The following is a 6,775-nucleotide window of genomic DNA, read 5'->3' on the forward strand; positions in this document are numbered from 1 at the left end:
TTAAATGGCTGCATGAATCAGCTAACACTGCAGTGATTCACTTAAGAACCGTGGCAGAAAAGATCATAAAATTGGGCATCGTTTCCTTAACAACCACCTTGCTCAGTAACGGTCATAATATGAGGACTGCCTCTATACCAGAGATCTGGCATCTGTTTCAAGTGGATTAGACAATAAAAATATTAAAACGATGCCACAATCTATTTAAGGACTCGTTATTTATGACTTTTTTCTTCCTGGTTGAAAGGGAGAGAGAGAGAGAGAGAGAGAGGCGCCCCAAATACTTTTCAAATATAATCCAGGAGATCAAACATGCTTTTTCCTCTCCATTATTAGCCCTTTGATCTCATGGCAATTCTCTGGGTTGGCCAGGAAGGAAGGAATGGAAAGAAGGAAGATGAGAAGAAAGGCAGATCCAGAAGAAGAAGAAGGAAGAGAGAAAAAAACCAAAGAAAAAAGGAAAATAGGGAGAGGAAAAAAAGAGAGAAAGGAAGACAAAACATAAACAAAAGTATTATTTTACAACGATTAATCCTTCACGGACCCGTTGTCGGTGCTCCGTGAACCAACGGGGCATGGAATTTGCTCAAAATGCGTCTTTTTTTTTTTTTTTTTGGTCTTATTTTTATAGTTTGGTTCTGCATTCCTTCTCCTCGACCTAAAGGGGAGAGAAGGCCTGTTCATTTATTACTTACATATGTCTCTACCCTTTTACCCCAGCAGGGAAAGACAAAATATGGAGCCCGGCTTGAGAGTTTGAGATGGCCAGCTAATCCTTCTCCACCTTGAACTAATTGAACGAGTGGTATGTTATTGTGCTGGGGCGGTGTTTTGCAGGCCGTAGCCAGTGGGGTTTCAATTTGTACAAGCATAAACAGATACTGGGTTTCAATTTGTACAAGCATAAACAGATAGTAAAGCCAAATATATATATATATATATATATATATATATATATATATATATATATATATATATATATATATATATATATATATATATATATATATATATAAAGGCAATTATATATATATATATTATAGATATAGATATATGGACCCAGTCATTTGTTAGCAGAGTTCAGATCAAATTATCAGAAATGTCTCCCACTGACAGTCTTAGCAATTAACTCCTTCTCTGCCCTTCTACCTTCCCGGCCTCTTAAAATGTTTTGGGTTTCATTTGAGACTCAATAAATAGCAGACTGAAACTTCTGACATTTTTCTGTTTTTTTTTCTTTCTTTCTTTCTAAAAATGACTTTCTTTCATAGAGTTAAGGAGCTCAGAATCAGGGTTTGGCTTTTTAAAAATTAATGTTTTGTAAGATCGTTGCTTCTATCTCTTCCTACTTATGACTATAACCGTGTTGCTTGTATCTTTACAATTTATATTGCTTTATTTGTTCCCTAGTATGCTTTGATTGCTTATTAGTAACCTGTGGCTATCACTAAGTGTTGTATCTTATGATTCTTGATGAATGTATTTTATTTTTTATTTTTGTTCACTGAGAGCTTATGTACCAAAAACAAATTCCTCGTGTGTCCATGTTCTGACCCATGCCCTTTTCCAACAAATCAAACACAATCCAAAGGGAACAGAAAACTTTTAGTGCTTCTGCAAAATAATTAGCTGTGATAAGCACAAGCCTTGCCAAACTGTGTGAGACTTGCCAAAAGATAACAGACAAGAAATAATTTGTAATACAAGAATCTTCAAATATAAATTCAGGATACTGGAATGTCCACGAGGCTGGAGTTTCAAAATGTCTTTGCCTTCTGCAAAGTACATTCATTTCACAGCTGGCTTTTATCTTCTTGAAGGAGGGGCCATTACCTTGCAGCCTTACTCCTGAGTCGCCTGTGCTGTTGTAGCTGCTCTTTCCTATGAGCAGTCCTGCACGCATGCGGACTTGGCACAGGCTCCTCAGGAACCTCCTCATTGCTACTGTCAGCCCCCACAATCTCTGAAGGCAGCAGTCTACTCCTTTAACGGTCCTGGCCCCTCATCTGAGTTCTCACTCTCCTCAGCCCTCCGCACCTGCTGCCGGATAACCACAACAGTCCAATCACACTTGGACAATAAGGAATTCTATAAAGAATTCCATTCTATTCTTCTAGCTATTTCAGAGCAAATGTCCCAGTCGAAGTACAAATATTTTCCGCCCACCCCCGAAGTTTTGTCTTGCTTCTCCAAGTGGTGGAAGTAAAGTAAAATGAGGATGGGATATGGTACAGTTTTAGGGCACTCAGTTTTTCTTTCAAAGTTGAGAAAAATGGACATAAAAGTTGATCTGGACAAGCATTACCGGCTAATCATGGTTAAAGTTGCATGGAAGCTGCTTTAATCCTATGGAATTGGATGGCTGGGTTCCCATATCTTGCTAAACCAGCCTTGGATCATTGGTGCTCTCTGAGCTTGGTTGTGTTCTTGCAGACATTTCATTGCCCAGCTAGGTAACATCATCAGTGTTAGTGAGTGTGGGGTTTGCTCCCTGTTTATGTACAGTAGGTTGCCCTGCCAGCTTGGTGGGGATGTTGTTTTCTCTTTGGTAGTTCCTTGATTAGGGTATTATTTTCTGCTTGATTGTTTGTCTGGTGTTAATCCTTGCTTATCTGGGTATTAGTTGCCGGCAAGGAGATGATCTGATCTATCTATTTCCTTTTTAGCTTATTTATTGTCTGCAAATGTGGTTTATCTCGATGTGCCCATTGATGGCTGATTTGCCAGAATGCAGAGCTTTCAGGAATTCCTTAGCATTTTTAAAAATTTATTTAACTTGGTCGAAGATGCTCATAGTTGAAACTATGTCAATAGAATAGAATAGAATAGAATAGAATAGAATAGAATAGAATAGAATAGAATAGAATAGAATAGAATAGAATAGAATAGAATAGAATTCTTTATTGGCCAAGTGTGATTGGACGCACAAGGAATTTGTCTTGGTACAAATGCTCTCAGTATACATAAAAGAAAAGATATATTCATCAAGAATCAGGAATCATCAGGTCCGACACTTAATGATAGTCATAGGGTACATAAGCAATCAAATCATACTAGGAAACAGTCAACATAGTCCATGTGTTTTGCTTTACTTAAATTGAGGTTTCTTTAATAAACATGGCCTATTTCATACATGTTGTTGAAACGAGGCTACAGAAGTTTGGGATTTGGGAAGCAAGTGGCGAGCACACTCACAAAATGGGTGCCATAAGACATTGTCCTTTTCATTCGTCTCTTGTTTTGACTCACACAACTACTCACACAATATATGAGTGCCAATTTGGTATAGTGATTAAAGTATCGGCCTAGAAACCAGGTGATTCCGAGTTCCAGTCCTGCCTTAAGCACAAAGCCAGGTGGGTGACTTTAGGCCAGCCCCTCTCTCTCAGCCCTAGGAAGGAGGCCATGGCAAACCAGTTTTGGAAAAAACCTTGCCAAGAAAAGAATTGGACATGATTGAATGGAAGAAAAAGGTATATAGATATATTGCATCGAGCATTAGCTCCGGTAATTGTTCTATTCCACTCTTGACTTCTTTCTCCTATGGTTACATTTTTTGTCTTTTCCCTATTCTGCTGGGATTGATTTATCATCATTTGCTAACATCTCTGTCTTAGAAAAGGACCTTTGATCACCTTGCATTTTACAACTTAACATCTGTTCTATGTTTAACCTTTGCTAATGCTGTTTTTCAAAACGATTACCTGGGATCCCCCCCCAAAAAAAACTTTGTCAGTCCAAGAATTCTTATTAAATCCAACTGGCATTTAGGAGGGCTAAAGAAAGGCGAGAAAGCGATGCATTTTAACTTAGTATCTTAATTTGCTACAGGTTCGTGGTTGGGTTATCAATCTGTTTTCACTGGTGCAGTAATTTGACCACTTTTCTTTCTCCGACTTACAGGGAAGTTTAAAAATCAGTGCTGTTTTCAAAGACCTCTCAACGGATGACCTCCTTTGACAGTATGCAAAGCTTCAAACAAATTACAGAATAACAAGAGTTGGAAGGAATCTTAGCGGTTTTCTAGTCCAACCCCCTGTACGATTTCACACAAATGGTTGTCCAATCTCTTCTTTAAAAGCCTCCAACGTTGCACTGGTTAATTACTCACCCTCAACATTTCACAGACTCCAGGACACAGAGAGAGCATAGCAAAAATAAAACAATTAAATTAAGATGGCCGCAGACGCACTCGCAATCCTTCTAGAAATGTAGGGGATTAGTTTAATCGTTGACTTATCGGCCTCAGCAACAGGATTTTGGAACCTCAGATTGAGGGATTTTTCTCCAGCCCAACCTGAAAACTTACAATTATTATTATTATTATTATTATTATTATTATTATTATTATTATTATTATTATTATTATTATTATTATTATTATTATTATTATTATTTTAAAAAGAAGTTTCTCTACCTCACCAACTAACAAATCTCTTTGTCAGTTCTTCACGGTTTCAGGCTCATGTTCAGCCTTTCCCAGCATACTTTTGCAAAAGCTATGTCTATTCATTTTTCCACTTAATCATTCTTTGAGATCCATTTTTCTCATTTTTGCATTTAATTCTTCTATGAAACACATTTCCATAGGTACGTTTTTTTTTCCCCAAGCAGTGTTCCTAACGTATCTTTCTGTTTTCGTGGGCATAACGTGTTTGATTTGTTTTCTTTCCCAAAAGTTTGTTTTCTTCCCAAGTTGGTAAAAGGAAGAAGGCGCAAAGAAAGAAAAAGCTATTTATTTATTTATTTGCAACTGAGCCTTGCATTTTGTGTGACCGCTTTCGTTCTATACACACACACACACCAATCTCCCTTACTTAAAATTTTCATTTTCCCATTGTTATTATGTTTAAAACTATGCAGAAGCCCATTAAAAGTAAAGATAAAAGTTACACACAGGCCTTCATGCTTTTCCAAAGAGTCACAGGTGTATAGAGGTCAAAGCAATATCTTGTTCTTCTAACTATTTCAACAGATAGAGAGACTTTTGATTGCATTATCTTTCTCTCTCTCTCTTTTTTTTAATGCCTTTGAACTTTCCGCCAAGGCAGACCACTTCTGCCTTTCAGAAACCAACAAAGGCTCAGTCACCAGATAAGAATTTCTGACCACGAAGAGGGAGATTCTTGCCTTTCATCTTCACTTTGGTGTGTGTGTACAAAGTGTTTGCTTTCTCTGACCCATGTATCAGTTAAAGAAAGAGGGAGGGAGGGACAGAGGGAGGGAGGATGAAAGGGAGGAAATGAAGAAGGAAGGATGGAAAGGAGGGAGGAAGGAAAGCAAAAGAAAGGAAAGGAAGAGAGGAAGGAAGGAAGAGAGGGAGGAAGGAAGGAAGGAAGGAAGGAAGGAAGGAAGGAAGGAAAGAAAGAAAGAAAGAAAGAAAGAAAGAAAGAAAGAAAGAAAGAAAGAAAGAAAGAAAGAAAGAAAGAAAGAAAGAAAGAAAGAAGGAAGGAAGGAAAGATGGGAGGGAGGGAGGAAAGCAAGAGAGGAAGGAAAGAGAGAAAGGGAGGGAGGGGAAGATCTTCCCATTGACTTAAAATCTATCCCATAATTGACAAATATCTACGAAGAGTACATTGATCTTTGAAGAGCCTTCTCGTCTCACTGTCTACCACCAATGTCTCTTAGGTGCCACCAGTGTCTTTCCTGGTGTCGTACCAGGTACACCAGTCTTGCTACCAGAATTATAAATATATATTAAAAAATAGCACAATTGTTCTAGTTTACTTTTGAGTAATGTACAGTAACCAAGAAATACATTTATGTTTCAATGTCTGGCATCTTACCTAACTACAGTTCATAAATGTCCTTTTCCTTGTTGAGTTTTGTACCTGCAGGCAGAGTGCCTGTAAAGATCTCCAATGTTGCATTTTTGGGGGCGGAAAACTTGGGGCTTCCTTTGGTTATTTTATCCATCATCATTTATCCACACCCTTGTCCTGGAGTGAGATTTATTCACCTACCCTGTAGAATAATTCATCAACAAGATGTTCTCACTGCTGCATAGCTACCACTTTGGAGATAGCTATGCCCTCTGAAGGAACAAGAGAAAATACCAAGTGACATTACTCAAAAGTAAACTAGAACAATCGTGCTATTTTTTAATATATATTTATAATTCTGATAGCAAGACTGGTGTACCTGGTTTTTTGTCTCCTGGGTGGTAAAATTTTATGTAATTTGCTGTTCCGCTCACTGGGATTTGATGTAACAAAAGTTGATGGGTTTGTTTGTTTGTTTGTTTAAATGGTTTAATTTCATCACTTTTTTTTTTGCTTTTAAGGCAGGCTGCCCAGTTGTAATTGTGCAATGCATTTTCCCCCTTGAAAATTGATTATTCTTGTCACCCAGTCAGACACAATATTTATTGACTTTGCTGAGTGCAGGATTCCATAAATGCATTTCAATACTGTGGGCCTTCAGTTTAAACACATGCATTATGATTAGGATTACAAATTGGCATGATGGAAGCAAGGATGTCCAGTTGCCTGCTTGCATTTCGTCGGAGTGGTTTTCCAGAATGTAATACAGAAAAATTGCTTCGTGATGCTGTAATGAGCTTGCCAACTTTTGAGGTTTGAATATATTAGTTTCCAAATTGGCAGGGCGAGAACATCCAATCTGACAAAACTGCAAAGAGGTAAAGTCAGGATGGAATCTGCTTGGCTGAGCAAAGCTAGGCTGCTTTAAATAAATTGAAGGAACATAAGAACCAATGAGGCTGAATCCAGGTAAAATCTGGATTCGGAGGTTTGTTCTCAAACTAATAATGTTC

This window comes from Notechis scutatus, chromosome 9, assembly GCF_049901735.1.
Source record: "Notechis scutatus isolate UNSWTSFEM ecotype Mainland chromosome 9, rNotScu1.2, whole genome shotgun sequence".
NCBI lineage: Eukaryota > Metazoa > Chordata > Lepidosauria > Squamata > Elapidae > Notechis > Notechis scutatus.